The sequence below is a fragment of the Cyprinodon tularosa genome, unplaced genomic scaffold, assembly GCF_016077235.1.
Source record: "Cyprinodon tularosa strain WSP-4 unplaced genomic scaffold, ASM1607723v1 ctg447, whole genome shotgun sequence".
NCBI lineage: Eukaryota > Metazoa > Chordata > Actinopteri > Cyprinodontiformes > Cyprinodontidae > Cyprinodon > Cyprinodon tularosa.
Window position 1 is genome coordinate 116,866 of NW_024039171.1, and position 19,991 is coordinate 136,856.

At 42.8% G+C, this 19,991-nt stretch overlaps 1 protein-coding gene across 1 annotated transcript in view; it reads right to left on the reverse strand.

Moving 5' to 3' along the window:
- LOC119793246 (chemokine-like protein TAFA-2) overlaps nt 1–19,991 on the reverse strand; it is a 132,162-nt gene extending 112,171 nt beyond the window's left edge. Inside the window, exon 1 of the mRNA XM_038300321.1 lies at nt 19,636–19,991. The gene's annotated coding sequence lies outside the window, so the exon portion shown is untranslated. The remainder of the gene's footprint in view (nt 1–19,635) is intronic.

The following is a 19,991-nucleotide window of genomic DNA, read 5'->3' on the forward strand; positions in this document are numbered from 1 at the left end:
TCAATACTTTTCATTTGGTGTAGAAGAAAATTAAATGAACGGAAACCAAATTTACCTTTGAGACCAACATGGGAAAAAAGCTGCTCCTTACAGACATCTAGAAAAAATGTTACAGACTTTCTTATTCTCCAAACATTGAATCAGACTAAAATTCTCTCATTTTACATAAAGATTACCACCATCCAGGCTCAGACTGGTAATCTGTGATAGCGGGCGCATGTGTCAGACTCTGCTTCTATTTTTATTTTTTTTATTCCAGGGGTCCATAAGTGGACCGGTGTAGTTAAAAAAATGCCAGTGATGAAAATCGCCCCCAGTCCGAGCCTGCCACCATCTATTCTAATTTGGCTAAATATTGAAAGATATTTTTAAGATAACTTCATATTTGTTAGGAATCCAGTTTGTGTGGGTTGTGTTTTTGTGTCTTCTCTCCCTCCACCACCAGGTGGCACCTGTGGCTGGTTGACTGATCACTGAGGATTATATGAGCCATGGACTGTCACTACCTCGGTGCCAGAGTGTTTGCCATTTTTTGGGTACTTTAGCCAAGCTGAGTTTTGGTGAGTCAAAGTTAGTCTTTGTTTTTCGCTAAGCTTAACCTATTTTTGTATTTGCCTGTTCGGCAGGAAGCCTTCCTGCAAGCTGGATGTTTGGCCTTCTCCCCCTGGGAGGATTGTTTGAGTCTCACACTGAGCAGGGGATTAACCTCCACAAGTTCACGTCCTCCTGGATTCCGAAATGACAGTCCGCTCAATCGCTCCTCTGAGTCTAGCTTAGTCTATACCTCCAATGAATCTCAACCGCTGGAGAAAACCCACACCGACTGGATTCTGCGAGGAAAGTTTTCTCCATTAACGTGAGTCCCATTTTCTCTGTCTCTGAAGTCGTCGTTCAAAGTTCCCAGGGATCCTGAACTAACCACTGATACTTCCCTTCCCTCTTCCAGTTCCGGTTCACCAGTTCAATGTGTTTCCTGAATCCAACCCTGCTGGTTTCATCAATAAATCAGTTCAAATTTTTACCCTGGTTCTCTGAGTGGTTTACTGCATGTGGGTCAGATCTCTTAAGAAAATTATGACAATATTAGTTTCTTTAAAGTCGTAGTGAAGGGCTGTTCCAACCGTTATATTTCTGAATTCTCCCGAGTGGTGCCCGACTTTAGACGAGTGAATAAAGTGAATGTGATTGGTCGATTATCAACGGGGCGGGATGGTTGTGGCCGGTTTGTCGGAAGCATCTTGCTAACCAGTTAGCATCTTAGTGCTAGTAGGTTCCCAATGGGAAATTCCACTGGGACCAAGTAGCACTAAATTGGTGACTTAGAAACGACGCTGTCAAGGAACGCTATGGACAGAGGAAACATGCAAGAGGAGGAGAGTTTAGTGTCGGAGGTCGTGGATGAGTCTCCTCCGTCATCCATTTTTTATTTAGAGGAGGAAAGCGGGGACGAAGATGTTGTGGAAGAGGACGCCAGGGCGGCAGAAGCTTGGTTTGGTGTAGAGGGCTTCCAGCCGTACATGTTTGAGCCCTTGCCTCGCAACGCTGCCAGTTCTGTTAGCTCTACGCCTGCAGAAGACACAGACGTCCATCCCCGTGAACACTGGGACGCAACTCAATGGGAAAGGAAAGGATTCTGATTTCAACCGTTGCGTATATTAGCTGCGACATATGAATCAAGATGCTATGACTGAAAACATTTGATTGACAGATGACCGTTGAAATATGATTGGCCGAATTTAGGTGTTCAGGCTGACGTAGAACTAACTGGCCTGCAGAAGATAACGAGAAAAAACAGATTTTGAGACAGGATTTTTTTTTTAAATAGTAATTTTCTAAATTTTGGGACAATATGGTCTGATAAAGAATATATTTATATACATGTTTAACATTCAAATATGATTGCCCTACAACTTTAAAATGGCCAATCAGCATCCTAAGCTCATCTTAAAAGGCCTCTGATCCTCAACTCGTCTGCTCCTGTGCGCAGGCGGTGGATGCTCTCTTAATTATGATGACCCCATGTCCTTCCCCCCTCCAGCCCCTCCTCCACCATCGTAGCTAAAGCTTCATCAGAGCGTCTTTCCTCCTGGACTCTTACTGCGTTCCCTGTCTTATTTCAACCGGTCTGGCAGAAGACCGCCATGTTGAGCCTGGTTCTGCCACAGGTTTCTTCCCAACAGGGAGCTTTTCCTCTCCACTGTCGCTCCATGCTTGCTCATCATGGACAGGTTCTCTCAACCTGTGTTATCCAAGCTGGACTTCCATCTTCCAGGTCCCTGAGTGAAGCTCTAGTATCAGCTCACGCAGTCCACTGGATCTCCCCATAAAGCTCAGCAGACCGTCTCTCTAACCAGCAGTCTACAGACTGACCAACTCCATCTATCTCCACTCCACCACCAGTTACAGCCCTGTTCTTTACTCCTGTTCATTCATATCTTTAAAAATTCAGCTCTAATGTTTCCTGCCAAGGTCTGAGCGCCAAAGACTAAAGTTATTATGTCAATTAAATTCTTCTAATTGTCTTTTTCTTTCCATGTGAGTTTTTCAGATTGAAATTTAAAAAATAAAAAAAATTAAGATTATTATGCTTCAAGCTTTATAGATGATGATGATGTGATTGTCTTGTTGGTTTTTATCAAGGAATAGAGACAAAGTTTATTACTTTGAAGAGGATTCGGTGCTAAAGTTGAGTTTTAACCACAGAAAAAGAAAGAAACCTTCTGAAAATGAAGATTAAAGCTAATAAAATATAATCCAGGATGGAAAGGATGAAGATTCACTCAGGAATTACTCCATATAAAAAAATCTAGATGGTTTTACAGATGCAAACAAGGAGAAATCCTTTATTTTTAGAGACATGTTGTCTGTTAAAAGTAACACATAAGAGTGTTAATGACTGTTCCCATATCCCAGCTGTGATGCACGGAGGTGGAACTGTCATGCAGGGAGTTTTTTTCTGAAGGAGGAACATAGAAAAGGAGACACCAGGAGGAAAAAATAATGTAGATAAATATTGAAATGATGTCAAAACAGCAGCCAGACAATTCAAATGTGTAATTAAAGCTTAAAGACGAACCGTCGATGTTTAAAGGGGAGAATCAGAGCATAAAAGGCAATATTAGCACATAATGGGGGATTTATTTCAGCTGGTGAAGATCCTCAGTCATCCAGGTCATTCCTAAAAAGTTTGAAAACATTTCGCTTCCCATCCAGGAACCCTGCCCTCATGGTGGAGGGGTGAATTCAGCAAAGTCAATGCCTCGATGCAATCAGCTGGTTTTCCTCAGATAGAAAACTTTCAGCCGATCTGAGTGGATGATCTAGTTGAATCGTCACTGGAAAGTGACCTTAGATGACATGACGTGAATTGGAGCTATAGGAATTTAAATATTTTATATTTACAGATGTTGTTTCCACAGTTTGACCTAATCTCCGTTCACCTGCAGTAAACATCTTCTAATCTTGTTGCACAGCATTTTCAGACATACACTATATTGCCAAAAGTATTTGCTCACCTGCCTTGACTCACATATGAGCTTAAGTGACATCCCGTTCCTAATCCATAGGGTTCAATATGACGTCGGTCCACCCTTTGCAGCTAGAACAGCTTCAACTCTTCTGGGAAGGCTGTCCACAAGGTTTAGGAGTGTGTTTATGGGAATTTTTGACCATTCTTCCAGAAGCGCATTTGTGAGGTCGCACACTGATGTTGGACGAGAAGGCCTGGCTCTCAGTCTCCGCTCTAATTCATCCCAAAGGTGTTCTATCGGGTTGAGGTCAGGACTCTGTGCAGGCCAGTCAAGTTCATCCACACCAGACTCTGTCATCCATGTCTTTATGGACCTTGCTTTGTGCACTGGTGCACAGTCATGTTGGAAGAGGAAGGGGCCAGCTCCAAACTGTTCCCACAAAGTTGGGAGCATGGAATTGTCCAAAATGTCTTGGTATGCTGAAGCATTCAGAGTTCCTTTCACTGGAACTAAGGGGCCAAGCCCAGCTCCTGAAAAACAACCCCACACCATAATCCCCCCTCCACCAAACTTTACACTTGGCACAATGCAGTCAGACAAGTACCGTTCTCCTGGCAACCGCCAAACCCAGACCCGTCCATCAGATTGCCAGATGGAGAAGCGCGATTCGTCACTCCAGAGAACGCGTCTCCACTGCTCTAGAGTCCAGTGGCGGCGTGCTTTACACCACCGCATCCGACGCTTTGCATTGCACTTGGTGATGTATGGCTTGGATGCAGCTGCTCGACCATGGAAACCCATTCCATGAAGCTCTCTGCGCACTGTTCTTGAGCTAATCTGAAGGCCACATGAAGTTTGGAGGTCTGTAGTGATTGACTCTGCAGAAAGTTGGCGACCTCTTCGCACTATGCGCTTCAGCATCCGCTGACCCCGCTCCGTCAGTTTACGTGGCCTACCACTTCGTGGCTGAGTTGCTGTCGTTCCCAAACACTTCCATTTTCTTATAATACAGCTGACAGTTGACTGTGGAATATTTAGGAGCGAGGAAATTTCACGACTGGATTTGTTGCACAGGTGGCATCCTATCACAGTTCCACGCTGGAATTCACTGAGCTCCTGAGAGCGACCCATTCTTTCACAAATGTTTGTAAAAACAGTCTGCATGCCTAGGTGCTTGAATTTATACACCTGTGGCCATGGAAGTGATTGGAACACCTGATTCCAATAATTTGGATGGGTGAGCAAATACTTTTGGCAATATAGTGTACTTTTAATGTGGTCAAATTGGTTACTATGGCAACTGTGCCCTTCCGAGGTTGGCCCCTATATTGTTGGCTCTTCTAATACCTGCAATTATAAAGCAACTAGTTAGAAAACTGCTCTTTTGATGCAGCTTTTTATTTTATTTATTTAAATCCCAGCCGAATTCTGAGCTTTCAGGCAAATCATGAGCTTATTTATGCTTCTGGGAAAATATTGCCATCCTAAAACCAACATGTTTTATTTCCTGCTGTCTCGTTTCTCCGGCTCTCTCCCGCTCGCCGTGCCCCCCCCCCTCCGGCTGTCGCCTGCTATCATGTAAATGAGCCTGTGAGCACAGAGCCTATGATGGTGTCAGCCCTCTGCTTAGTCTCTGCTCTCATTAAAAGCCCAGTGTTGCTGACATTTACCCAGCTACAGTGTTGACTCGCTCTTCATGCAGGGCCGCGCGGGTCAAAGCAATACACGCCGTAGCATCAGCAGTCCAAATCTTCCCAGAACGGGAGGTTGAGATGTTTAATAAGAACATCTTTTAAAAAAAGAGGCTGCAACAGGTTGGTTTGTTTCTTTTGTTCTGCACAGAATCCGAATCGGCAGAACTTGTTATAAATTGATGACAAAACAGGCCTGCAGTGTTTATAAAACCTTCAGACATTCGTTTCCTTTATTTCTTCTGAACAAAAACATAAATAAAAAAAAAAAAAGAAACCAAACAAAAATGGAATTCCGTATTTTCAAGGCTGCGTAGGAGAAATGGAGAAATGTCAGACAAACGTCAGACGTTATTTTCAGGTCTGATTGGATGTTAATAATTTGAAGCATCGCCATTCCCGGCGTGTTCTGTCCTTGGTCTGTTGTTCATGTTTGCTCTGATTTCAGCACGACAAGGTCCTGACCACTTCACTGTTTTAAATTCTGAATAAAAGCAAACATCCTTCTGTCCCTCCTTCCTATGGCTGCATATGCATAGAAACGCTGCGATTGTCAAGGTTGTTTTCTAAAGTCAGCTCCCGTCATCAGGAGTTTAAAAACCTGCTTTTATTTCAGTTAAAGCCACCGTCTCCTGAGCCCGGCGGCGAGACGGAGAAACGGCTCGCTGAGTTTGAGCCCAAAAGGACGGCTATAGATACTTCCTGGCCTGTCGTCCTCCAGGGACCCGGCAGCTCTGTTTTTCTGCGGTGCTCTTATCCTGTTACCGACGCCTGACTCTGTGTAACCCTTATCTCTGAGCTCGCCACATGGCCTGATAGGGCTCTGTGTGTATGCAATTAAAACAGCTTATTTGACAGATAAGTGGGGGCCCGCGGTCGGATTGAAAGCCACAGTCTGCAGCTATCAGGTCTCTGGGTTAAATGGCCCCGGGATGCAGAGCGAGCCGAACGAGGAGGAGAAGAACAGCAAAGAAAACTGCACAGGAAATACTTTCTATGCTTTAGAGCTACTGGGACGTTTTTCAGGGCAGTAATGTAAAAATAACCAATTAATTTCAGTTTGTCCATTTGTCACAATCTATATGCAGTGATCTATGGAAGCCCATTTCTGCCACTCAAAATAAATAACTAACAGCTTTCTCATACCGTAGTTATCACTTTCATATATTCTGTTGGTGTTTTTAAAAGCGAACTGAAAACCTATTTGTTTAAAAAAAAACTTTTAATTCTAGTAGATTAAGGGCTGTTTTATGACTTTTATGTCTTTTGTGACTTTAAATGTATTTTATTTGTTTTGTAATTTTGTAAATTTCTGACCTCTATTTCTGTGAAAGGTGTTGTATAAATAAACATGACTTACTTACTTAATATAAAGTAATAAAATGGTATTTCTTAGTAAATAGATAATAATTATGAGATAACTATCTCATAATTATGACTTAGTTATCTTAAAATGATGAGATACCATCTCATTAGATAGTATCTCATTGTTATAATCATTATGAAACAGTATCTCACAATTATAAGATATTATAATGTGAGATACTGTGAGATGTGCTGCTGCCATCAACACCTTTGTTTCTAGATGTTGGAGCTTGGCCTGTTTTCCAGTGTAGTCCTGTTTCTCTGACTGTGACTAACTGGATGTGCTCTCTTCATCCTCTGACATGGGAGCTGGCTCGGAGCTCGTCTGCCTGGCTGTGTGTTTCCTGGACGGGGCCGCCTGTGGAGCTGGTTGACAGTTGCCTTTTGTATCTATGATTCTTTTTCTATGTCTGCTTCTGTCTCCTTGAACCCCAGTGGGCCTCAGCAGATGGCCGCTCACACTGAGCCTGGTTCTGCTGGAGGTTTCTTCCTGTTCAAACGGAGTTTTTCCTCTCCACTGTCGCTACAAGCATGCTTAGTGTGAGGGATTGCTGAAGAGTCAATGAGTCGATGCAATCAGCTGGTTTTCCTTAGATAGAAAACTTTGAATCAATCTGACTGGACGATCTGGATCTATAAAGTGACCTGAGATGACATGATGTGAATTGGAGCTATAGAAATAAAATGAATAGAATTGAATTATCTGTTAATCCTGAGATGCAAGTTTTGTTTTGTATTTTTATCACAGTGGGGGAAATGGGTTTCCGTAGTGATGAGAGGCAAATAGGGATGCTGCAAAAATAAAAAGATGGCCGTGCAAACGGTTGGACGCCATTATCACTACCCGATCCGCAGAGATGGCAAAAGTACTCACTTTCCGTACTTGAGTAAAAGAACAGATACTTGTGTTAAAAAGTACTCTGGTAAAAGTGGAAGTACTGATTAAACTTCTTTACTCAAGTAAAAGTAACAAAGTACAGGCTTGTAAATGTACTTAAAGTATAAAAGTAAAAGTAGAAACCACTTTTTTCATGCCGTTGCCTACATTTTAAATGGATGTCTGCCAATAGGACTAGATCTCCGTTGTGTTCATTTTCAATCATCTCGTCGTCCATGCTACTATGCTAACGCCACCGCCACCAAGCTGCAATGATTTGCCGCCAATGAATACCGCCGAATCTGTCGATTCGTCTTGTAGTGGTGCGTCAAATGCAACGTAGATTCCCATCCAGTTAGATTGAATTTGGTATTGATGACGTGAAAAATAATAACGGTAACTCCATTGAAATGATTCAAAACTAAAGTAACGAGCCAATTTTTTAAAATGTAAGGAGTAGAAGTAAAAAGTCGCAATAAAAATAAGTAGTAAAGTAAAGTAAAAATACAGGTGCTGGTCATAAAATTAGAATATCATGAAAAAGTAGATTGATTTCAGTAATTCCATTTAAAAAGTGAAACTTGTATATTATATTCATACATTACATACAAACTCATATATTTCAGATGTTTATTTTGTTTAATTTTGATGATTACAAATGACAACAAATGAAAATCTCAAATTCATCATATCAGAAAATTAGAATATTGTGAAAAGGTTCAAAATTGATGGCCCCTGGTGCCACACTCTAATCAGCTAATTAACTCAAACCACCTGCAAAAGCCTTTAAATGGTCTTTCAGTCTAGTTCTATAGGCTACACAATCATGGGGAAGACTGCTGACTTGACAGTTGTCCAAAAGACGACCATCGACACCTTGCACAAGGAGGGCAAGACACAAAAGGTCATCGCTAAAGAGGCTGGCTGTTCACAGAGCTCAGTGTCCAAGCACATTAATAGAGAGGCGAAGGGAAGGAAAAGATGTGGTCGAAAAAAGTGTACAAGCAAGAGAGATAACCGCACCCTGGAGAGGATTGTGAAACAAAACCCATTCAAAAATGTGGGGGAGATTCACAAAGAGTGGACTGCAGCTGGAGTGAGTGCTTCAAGAACCACCACACACAGACGTATGAAAGACATGGGTTTCTGCTGTCGCATTCCTTGTGTCAAGCCACTCTTGAACCACAGACAGCGTCAGAAGCGTCTTGCCTGGGCTAAAGAGAAACAGGACTGGACTGCTGGTGAGTGGTCCAAAGTCATGTTCTCTGATGAAAGTAAATTTTGCATTTCCTTTGGAAATCAAGGTCCCAGAGTCTGGAGGAAAAGAAGAGAGGCACTTCATCCACGTTGCTTGAAGTCCAGTGTAAAGTTTCCACAGTCAGTGATGGTTTGGGGTGCCATGTCATCTGCTGGTGTTGGTCCATTGTGTTTTCTGAGGTCCAGGGTCAACGCAGCCACATACCAGGAAGTTTTAGAGCACTTCATGCTTCCTGCAGCTGACCAACTTTTTGGAGATGCAGATTTCATTTTCCAACAGGACTTGGCACCTGCACACAGTGCCAAAGCTACCAGTACCTGGTTGAAGGACCATGGTATCCCTGTTCTTAATTGGCCAGCAAACTCTCCTGACCTTAACCCCATAGAAAATCTATGGGGTATTGTGAAGAAGAAGATGCAATACACCAGACCCAACAATTCAGAAGAGCTAAAAGCCACTATTAGAGCAACCTGGGCTATCATAACACCTGAGCAGTGCCACAGACTGATCGACTCCATGCCACGCCGCATTGCTGCAGTAATACAGGCCAAAGGAGGCCCAACTAAATACTGAGTGCTGTACATGCTCATACTTTTCATGTTCATACTTTTCAGTTGGCCAACATTTCTATAAATCCTTTGTTTTTATTGGTCTTCAGTAATATTCTAATTTTCTGATATGATGAATTTGAGATTTTCATTTGTTGTCATTTGTAATCATCAAAATTAAACAAAATAAACATCTGAAATATATGAGTTTGTATGTAATGTATGAATATAATATACAAGTTTCACTTTTTAAATGGAATTACTGAAATCAATCTACTTTTTCATGATATTCTAATTTTATGACCAGCACCTGTATTAGAAAAATCTACTTGAGTACAGTAACGAAGTATTTGTACTTCGTTACTTCCCATCTCTGCTGATCCGTCCTGCGAATCCAGATGTACATCCGGGTCATCCTCGATTTTATTTAGTTAAAAAGACCTCAATTAAAGTTTTGTCCTCCTCAAAAATAATAATCGTACTAAACTATAACGTGTTAAAGGTTAATAATGTATTTCCTGAGAAAATAAATGCATTAAAATCTTTTCTGTTTCATCCTCTGTTCCTGATCTGCACAGGAAATGGGATGCTACGCTACTTCCAGGAGCTAACTTTATCAGCTTTGGATTTAAACATAAATCTTTTTGAGTTTTAAGTTTTTCTTTCATGTAAACATTAAGGTATATAGTGCATAATCTAAAGAAAGAAGCAACTAAAACACAGATAAACATGGTTTAATCAGATTATTGTATTTAATCGTAGTTTTTTTACTTTATTCTCAAATTTTTACGACTTTATTCTGCAATTTTTACGAAGTTAACATGAATCCAACAGACTGTAGTAAACAGATAAATGGAGGCAGAAGATGTCTTTCAGTCATCAATGAACACATTCAGAGACACACAGGAGCTCTTTCAAGCTGGGCACCGTTTCATTCACAACACCTGTCCCATCAACCAGGAATCAGAAATACTTTAATAATCCCAGGGAGGGATTACTTTAGTTACATTACTCCATCTGTAATAGAGGGACTATAGGACCAGTTTGATAGAACACTATTTTATAGAATATATATTGAAGACGCCTGATTTAGAACGTTCAAAGTGTGCAAAGAAAAATATTTACGTGTGTTTTAAATATAACTGCTGGTTTTCACTTTTTATTAAACGGCTGAACTTTTTAGGCAGAATTGTGATTTTATATCCAACAAACATCTCTGTTAGCTCCAAAGTAAAAGGTTTAGGTAAAACATTGATAAGTTTTCAGATTTGAACTAAAAAATAAAGAAAATAAAACTAATTTATCACTTATGTAGTTTTACACTAAACTCTAAATTATGTTTCTGGATGATTTGTTCTTAATGTGAGGCTTTTTTTTTTTACAAACTTTTTAAAAGTATATTAAAAAACAGTTTTCTTTCCGTAGAAACGTGACAAAGTGATGGAGGAGGTGAAAACGTCGCCCTTGAACAAACTGTAATGAGTTCTGACATTCTGACTCAGCTCAGTTTTTTTTTTTGTTGCGGTTCTGGGACTGCTGAGAGCTGGTAAACTGGATATTGGTCCCGGATGAGTTTTACCTCACATCATAAAAGCAGCGGAGCCCCATGGCTCTGCACACTCCGCAGCAACATCCAGATAAAACGGACAGACTCTGCTGTCCAAAATAGAAGCTGGTGAGGCTGTTTGGAGGCTGTGGGCGCATGGAGTTATCCTGCGTGACGGAAACACGTTTGAAAGTTACTGGGCAGACAGATCAACACCGAGTCGCTGCCGAAGAGATAAAACTCTAACATGGAGGGAAGAACCTGGACGCAGACGAGTGGATCTTCGTTATTCCCACATGTCTTTTCTTTTGCTCTTCTCTGTCCTTCCACCTCTTTTCCCGCCGTATGAAATGTGATCAGGTTTTACTAGAGGACAGTTCTGAGGAGAAGGACAACGTCTGACTGCAAAAAAACACGGCCTTCTTTACAGACAAGGCTTTTAAACCATCCAGGTCCTTTTTATTTTGATTTATGGCTTCCATACTTTATTTACTACGGAGAAAAAACCTCATATGAATATTTTTTAACCAATTAGCCACTTTGTTAGCATTTAATGCACTAGATTCCTATTTCCATTAGAAACTTTGTTAATTATAAGGTATTGTGTAGCTTTAAGGAATTACATGGTGCTAACAATATACCCAGTGAGGATCGGGGTCTTCTCACACCCCTGTTCTCCGGCTGCCGCCTGGAGTCTGGGGCCTGGAGGAAGAGCGGGCCACCTGGTCCGTGGTTTTGGCTGGGGCTGGCTGCGGGGCCTAGGTGGCCTGCTGGTGGCGGGGCTGTCACCTCTGCTCTCCCCAAAGAAGGTTGGATGGAGGGGCATGAAGTGCCTGGTTGAAGGTTTTTTTTTTTTTTTTTTTTTTTTTTTTTTTTTTTTTTTTGTTCTTTTCGGGGGGGGGGGGGGCGGTTCTGGTTGGGTGGCCGGCGCGGGATGGGTGGGCCCCGGTCCCGGGGGGGGCTCCTGCGGGGGGTGGTCCGGTCCGTGTGCGGGGTGGGGGGCCGGGCTTGAAGCAGGAAAGAGATGGGTTGGTGTGGCGGTGTCGCCGCTCCCCTCCCCTCACATCCGGATTTTAGGTTCACTTATGGGGTCATCCGATAGTCCCGGGACCGACCACCGGTGTCACCGGGTTTTTGATCCTGGTATTATTGGATGTGAGTGTTATGTGTGAATGTGTGTCTGCGTTGTTATTTTCTTTATTTATTATTATTATTATTTTATTCAATTTTTTTTTTTTTTTTTTTTTTTTTTTTTTTTTTTTTCCTGTGGTACGAGTGGGGGCACTAGGGAGGGAAGGCATGATTGAGATGGTGTGTTTTTTTTTTTTTTTTTTTTTTTTTCTTTCCCAGGTTGGGGTCTCAACCGCACCCTCTCCCAAATACATCTCAAGTCTCCGCTAAGTGCGGAGCCCATTCCCCCCGTCCTGCTCTCCCTCCGCTGGCTGGCGTCGGGGCTCACCGGTGCACTGGTGGAGCTGGGGGTGGATGCCCGGGGGACTGCTGGCTCATTCCTGGCGGCCTCTCCACTGGCCCCGGCCGGCCGGGGCTTTGCTGGGGCTCCTGTCTGGGGGTGGGGTGCCCTTGGGGCCTCGGATCCCTGGGGCCTGGGACTGGATCCGCTTCGGGGTGGGGCTGGGTGTTGTTCGGGGATTTTCGGGGTCGGTGCCGGTGCCTTCGCTACGATGCCGGTTCCTGGGCGGTGTTTCTTTCCTATGCCGGTTCTGTGGTATCGGTTCGGGGAGGGGGGAAGCTGCGCGGCATGGTGGGGTGCGGGTCTTGGGTCCTGTTTTGGGCTCCGGTTTTTCCGCTCGCACTTCTCCTCTTGCCTATTTATTGTAATTGTAATTATTAATTAATTTGTTTATTTACCTATTTATTTGTTATTTTTTTTTTTTTTTTTTTTTTTTTTCTCTTCCTCGGTGGGGGGGAGCGGTTGCGGGCGGGTCGGTGTCTGGTGTCCACTGTCGCATTGTGGGGGCCCCTTTTTTTTTTTTTTTTTTTTTTTTTTTTCTCTTTTTTTCTTTGGGGGGTTTGGCATGTCTGTTTTCTCGGGGGGCAGGCGGGCCTGCTGGGTGGGGGTCCTGCTGGCGGCGCGCCGCTGGTGTGTGGGGGTCCGGGCGGCTCCGGCGGGGGTAGTGTTGGGGGGGCCGGTCTGGGCGGGCTGGCTGCGCTGGCTGGGTATTCGGGTGGGTTTTCCCTCCTGGAGGCATGGCGGGGCTGCTCTGTTCCCACTGATCGCGGCGGGTGGGGCTGCGGGGCGGGTGGGGGCCTGGGGTGGCTATGACCGGCGCGTGGTGGGGGGCCGGGGCGGCGGAGCTGCTCTGGCCGCGTGTCGGGGCCTGGTGCGGGCTGCGGGGGGGGTGGCGGACGTGGCTGGGCTGCTTTGGCATCGTCCGGTGGGGGGGGCGGCGCGGTTCGCTCCGCTCTGGCTTTGTGCTGCCCCTCGGGCTGCTGGGGGGGGGTGGTTGCGCCGGCTGCGGTCTGCTCTTCTTGCGGTTTTGCGCCGGGCGGCTTTTCTGCTCTCGGGCTGATTCTGTGCGCGGTGTGTTTCGTTGCGCGCTGTTGACATCGGTCTTGGTGGGGTGGGGCTGCGCTTTTGGCCGGGGGGGCGTTTTGGGGGGGGGTCCCGCGGCGCTCGTGGCCGGTTCGCGGCGGATGCGCATGGGCCCCGGCCGGGGGCGGGGCCGTCTTAGTGTTTTCCTGGGTGGTGCGGTCGCGGTGGGTGTTGCGGCCGGTCGCCGGGGCTTGGTGCGGGGGGGGCGGGGCGTGTTTCGGTGCTCTGTGGGGCTGGGGCGTTTCGGTCGGCGCCGTGGGGGGGCTGGTGTTCGGCGCCCGGCCCTACTTCGGGGTGGCCGGCTGCCGGCGGGGCCCGCGGACTCGTCCCCGCGGCTCCCCGGGGCGCCGGCATGGCGGTGGCTGGGGGGCTTCCTCGTGGCTGTCTCTCCTCCTGCCTTGGTGGGGTCTGATTTCCGGGGCTGGCCCCGCCTTGGTGCCTTCGCTTCTTGGGTCCCGTTGGGCGCCTGGGGCTTTGGGTCTCCCGGCGCTGGACTCAATGCTCTGGGGGGTGTGCCTCTCCGGCTCTCCACAACCACTATTGAGCATTTTTTTCTATGGTTAAAACTTTACATGCACAAGTTCACCCTCACAAACAACTACAGGTGCTAGGCTTCAGGTACTTAGAGATTCACTTCCAAACAGAAACCCCACATTCATATCTTCAGGTAACACAGAGTACATGTCAGACTTAATAATATTACTTTAGTGATAGTTTCAAGGTGTTTGCTTTATTGTATATCTCGTACCATGTTTTTTGGTTGTGCTGTTCTTTTTTCTTTTTTTTTTTTTTTTTTTTTTTTTTTTTTTTTCTCCATCTCATTACAGGTGTTGAAGCAGACTGAAAATGTTTTGTCATTGTCTCCTTCCTATCTCCTCTTTCTTTCATCTTTTGTCCTGTTTTTTTTCTTTTTCTTTTTCCTTCTTCTTCTTCTGTTTTTCTGCTCTACTTACATTGCAGTGTCCATATGAACTGTAAAACTCCCTGCATAATTATAATAAAGCAATTTATATACATGAAACAAGTGGAGCAGTATGGCAATTGCGATACCGCTACACTTGTGAAAGTAAAATCTGTTGGGCTCCTTTTGGCATCAAGACAATTATTCTTATTGCCACCTTGCCAGACAGGACACTGTAAAAAAAAAAAAAAAAAAAAAAAAAAAAACAATATACCCAGGAAATACTGATATATTATATAAGTTATATTCTATATATATATATATATATATATATATATATATATATATATATTAGGGCTGCAACTAACGATTATTTTAAAAGTCGATGAATCGGCCGATTATTTTTTCGATTAATCGACGAATCGGACAACAAATATTTTTTATATTAACCTCTTTATTCCAAAATAAACATTTTAAACAGAACAAACAAGCACACAAGTACAGGTTGCTCATTAACTGTACTGGTGCAATATGAAAAATAAATGTTTGTGTTAAAACTACGCAAACTTACATGAGAAATGTAGCTGTACATCCACAAAATATAGGCTACTTTGTTTTTAATAAAGCGCAAAAAAAGACATTTTTGTTTTTAAAAGCCCCTAAGGGGTTCAAACAATAGGCCCCCCCATTTGAACAAATGAGTTTTTTTAGACTACAAAAGTTCTGCCTTTTAAGACAGGAAAGTATAGCAGTTAAAGTTGCTACTTGAGAAAAAACTGAACCATAGAGATAAAAATAGCCCTGTGATTCAAATTATAAATTGTATTTGGAATAAAAATGAGAGAACTAGGGGTGCTAAAAAACACATCCTCCAAAGACAGATATTTACATGGGAATGTGGGAGATAATTAATTGACATATTACTGATCTTGCTGGATTTTATTCTGCTTTACTTCCATAAATTGCAGGATCTTTACTTTATCTTTGCCAGAAGATTGAAACTTTAAAAGTCTTGCCCTCATAATTTGCAAGTTAATTTATTTATAAAGGCTATTTTAATTATTGTGATCAATTTGTGCCGTCAATCCCGGTGCATGCGCGCTTCATTTGCAGTCTGGACGCTGAGGGTAAACATCCTGCGGCTCTGACTGCAGCACTGAGAGGGACTCCTGCGGGAGAACGGGGTTGGGATGGGGGAGGCGCCCCACGGCAGAGTAGGAACGATACATGCTTTCACGTAAGAGTCTCCAAAAGCCGCCAGTGACACCGTATAAAGTCGGCAGATTTGTCGCTAGTCGCTTTTTTGAAAAATAGTCGCTGGAGGGGTCTGAAAAATCGCTGAGTTGGCAACACTGCACCTGCGGCGCTGGCTCGCTCTGCCGTATTTTTTTCTTCTTCCCCCGTTTCAGTCAAGTGGCAGTGATGACGGCGGGGGTGGACGCATTAATCGCGCGACACAACTAATCGATGATTAAATTCATTGCCAACGCTTTTAAAAGTCGTTTTTTATCGATTTTATCGATTCGTTGTTGCAGCCCTACTCGACACGCAGCTTGTGGAAACGTCCCCTCCTCTACGGGAGGAACACCTCGAAGCCTCGGCTCATCTCATGACATCACTAGTTTTCAGTAATTTTGTATTTTTCTGGATTTTTGCCTCTGTCAGTCCTTATTAAATCATCAAAACTCTCCTCAGCCTACTCATCTCTGCGTTTGGGTCCTCATAGCCTCCACCCAACCTGGCAACCGCTTTAAATTAGTAACTGTTGGATGATGTTGAACATTTTAATCTGTGTATAATTTTGAGATAATCTTGAGATAATTGCACAGCTGATTATTGTTGCCAAAGTTTCTGTAAATCTGTTTCACTGCTGCTTAAGTTTAATAGAAAATAATGACAATAGTGGGATTTTCTATTCTATTTAATTGAATCAAACTGCTATTCATCTGGCTGAAAGGCAGCCGGAAAAAAACTTGTTTTTAAAACTGCTATTAAAGTAAAAATGAATATTTACATGTTTACTTTTGAAGTCATAAGAATGATTTTTGCTTTTTTTTAAATAAAACCAGCTTGCCTCCTTCTTATGGTACTTTGAGCTTCTAATACCCTCCTTTTTCATAGTACTTTGGCTCCTTTGTCTGTAGCACAGCAAACGGTGCACTCTGACTGCTCCTTTTTTATCTTTAATAAAAGACTTGTTTGTAATTGCATTCAGCGGGGAGTGGGGAACAAAGTTGAGTTATTGCTGGAAACAAGCTGTGAACAGTCACCGGAGATTTGATTGTTTTCTTATAAACATTTATTTCACACGCAGCCTCTAAAAGCAAAGTTCTACCACTCTGTGGAGTAATTTGATGGAGTCATTTTGTTTCCTCTTTTTCTCTGCTTCTCAACTCAGATTTTTTTTTTTAGATAACTTTGATTTTAGGATCGTCTGTTTTATCTTTAAAATAAAAAGTGTGTTCCGGCCCGTCGTCCTGATGCTGTATTTTATTTATTTATTACTAGAGAAACAGATCTAAGAATAAGTAAAGATGTCTTAAAATAAGGGTATTTGAGCAGGTAAATAGGATAATCTGCCTATGGGAGGAGTATTTTTGACCTTAAACTAAAATAATTAGATATTATGTTTTTGAAAAACAATAAGAAGCAGTTTCTACTTATTTTAAAAGTAAATTATTTTATTTTATGGGCAAACTGCCTTACTTACCTGCTCCAATACACTTATTTAAAGAAAATGTCAAACATATTTCCATTTTAGCTGCATATGTTTTCTGTCTAGAGCAACTATTGTCACTGATGACTGGCTTAATTACTCTTTCAATTCACCTGTCTAACTCCACCCGGTTTCCCATCAGTGCTCATCTTATCCACCTTCTCCTGCCTCTATTTAAGGCGCTTGCATCCAGTCATCAGGGCAGATTATTCTTGTTCTCTCTAGCCAGTGGTGATTAGAGTTCCTTGGTGTTTCTGATGTCCTAATCCTGACCTGTCCTGCCTCTCAGCCACTGAGTCTGCCTGTTCATGTTCCAATCTGTTTCCCTGACCTGACTTGGGACTCCTGCATGTGCAGTTTCCTGCCTCAGACGAATACTAGGTCCTCTTTTCTGAGTCTTGACAGCTATAGGTCTTATTTCCTGATGTAAATGTTTGCAGATAAATCTATTGAGGGATAAAGTTACCTTTATTTTAGTCACTTAAGATGTTCATAGAAATGTCTACAACATTTCTAACTACCAGGAGCAACAAGAACAGCAGCGTCCTTGTCTATCTCCAGGAAACTCTTAAAAAACCCACCTCTTCAAAGAGCATCTCCTATCCTAACTCTCTACCGTCTGCTTCTCATCCTGCGCTTCCATCTCTCCCTTTGCTGTCACTACTGATTCTGACTCACCATTTTCCTCTGGAGAACTTATTGTCATATTGATGATAACTGGAACATTATGTCTACTTTTGTATAACTCCTTTGGATAAACACATCTGCTAAATGCAAAAACATAAACATTTCTTTTATCTTTTTTAAAGCCGGATTATTAAACAAATGAAAAGAGAATAAATTATTCGTTTTATTTATCTGCCTTTTTTCAGGTCTTTATGATTCCTCGTTTTTTAAACATCCAAATAAAGATATTAATCATCTGTCTCTGTGTGTGTGTGTTCAAATATCTATATCTCATCATCTATAACCTGACAGTATATTGATTTTCCTAAAGTCCTGATAAACGTTTCGTTTCTGACGGGCAGAACCCAGAAACAGGCCGTAAGAATCAGGCTGGATAACAACCTGATTAACGACCCCTAAACCCGATGAGCATCAGGCGCCACCACCAGCAGGGGGAGCCAGAGGAAACCACTGCAAATGTTTTATTAACTGCAAAAGTTTTTTTTTGTTTTTTTTATCAATTTTTTTGTTTATTTTTTCAAAACTGTAAACAACAGCATAAGTTTGTTAAATGTTTCAAATAAATTCGGAACCATTTTTATTGAGTATATTACTTCCTGCATGAATCTACGTTTGATACCAAATCCAATTTTGTTTGGATTTTTGTTGGAATTTTAAATTAAATTTTGAATCTAGGTATTTTATGAATTTCTCCATCAGCTCTTTAAATGTAAAATGTTTGCTTTTAGGTTCTGTGTCGAACGAGGAACTGAGGCTTGGGCCTAGCTTGATTGTGATTAGCGATAAAGCTAATGCTAACGCCAAGTCAGCTAGCAAAACGTACCTAAAACTTTACTATTATATTACACAGAGGAAAAAATATCGCATCTTTTAATGTTTTGGGATTTAAACATTTTTTTATGAATAAGATTTTTTTAAATTTATGTTTTTTAACCGTAAGTTGAAACAAAAAACATTAAGTTTTGAAACAGGGATCAAAATAAGACCTTTGACTGAATTAAATACAGAAATTATAACAATAATTTTTATCAGTGTAAAATGGTGTATCTCTATAGGATGTCATTGAAAGGTACATCTTTGTCTGGACGATCATTTACAAAAATAAAGGAATTTTTGACACATATTTGTAGTTAGGGTTCCAACAGTAGAGCCGGGGTTCCCAACATGGGGATCGGGATCCCGCAGGGACCCACCATGACCCCGCAGGGGGTCCATGGAATGTGGTTGCTGAAGTAAATGTAGGTCTGAAGTTTTCAAGAGCCTCTGCTGGAGAGAATCTGCAGCTGCTGATCAGTACTTGGTCGGGTTCCCCATCTGTATGAATATCTCCATCAGTGCAGGGGGGGCATGGGGGGGCTGTGGCCCTGCTCAGGTGTTCAGGAAGCTCAGCTTCCCCTAATAGCTGCTGTTTGGATCAGTTGAAGCTCTGATTATAGACCGTTTGTTGCAAGCACAATCTTATCTACAGCATGTTTTCCTTCCACATAATTTACTTTATTTTTATCACTATTATTATAATCAGTTTGTATTTTATTGAGTTTTAAAGGTTTAAAAATCCAACAAAAGTGAGTCTTTTGGTTGAGGTGTTCCAGCAGCATCCCTAACTTTTCCTGCCTCTCTCTGCATGTTCCTGATCTCTGGAGCTGCAGCCTTTTTAAACTGTTTGCTCTCAGAAACAGGCTGATCTCTGCTTGACTGTCTGGATAAACACAGAGAGCCTCTCAGGAGGGCAGCCGCGGTTTGTCCAGTGGATTAAAGCAAACTTGGAGAACTGCACCCAGGAAAGCCAGAGACAATATTTAACTGCAGTTTCTATTTCTTTTTCCTTCAGAAACTGCAACTAAAACTCAAAGCTTCTGCCTCTCTGAATAAAAGCAGGTGTTTAGTTCTTTGTTTTTGCCCGCGGCTGTGCGCCCTCAGCGCGCAAAGCCAAGCGTCCATCACAGCTCCAGGAAAACTCCCACTAATCCAAAAGCATTTGCAGGAATCCATCATTTCATGCGCTTTGATTCCAAATCTTACCTGTTTTTGTCCCACTCCCTTCCCGCACCTCAACGCCCGTTTAAACCATCGGTGGGGCCGCCGCTACAATCCAGCTGCGCGTCTGGGATGTGGAGACATTTGCATCCAGAAGAGCCGGGAGGAGGAAAGCAGGGAGTGGTGTCCTGTCTTTTCTTCGCAGAGAAATAATCAAAATAAATGTAAAAAATCAGCTCCGGGTGAAAAGAGCCTTCTAACAGAGGAGCATCTGATCCATTGCTGCCCCGATAAGTCCAGGCAGGAGCCGCCTTATTTATGGTGGAACGTGACCAACACCAGGCTGTTTAAAAATAAAGAGCAGCAGGTAAAACAGACAGAGGATGGAATGAGGATGTATC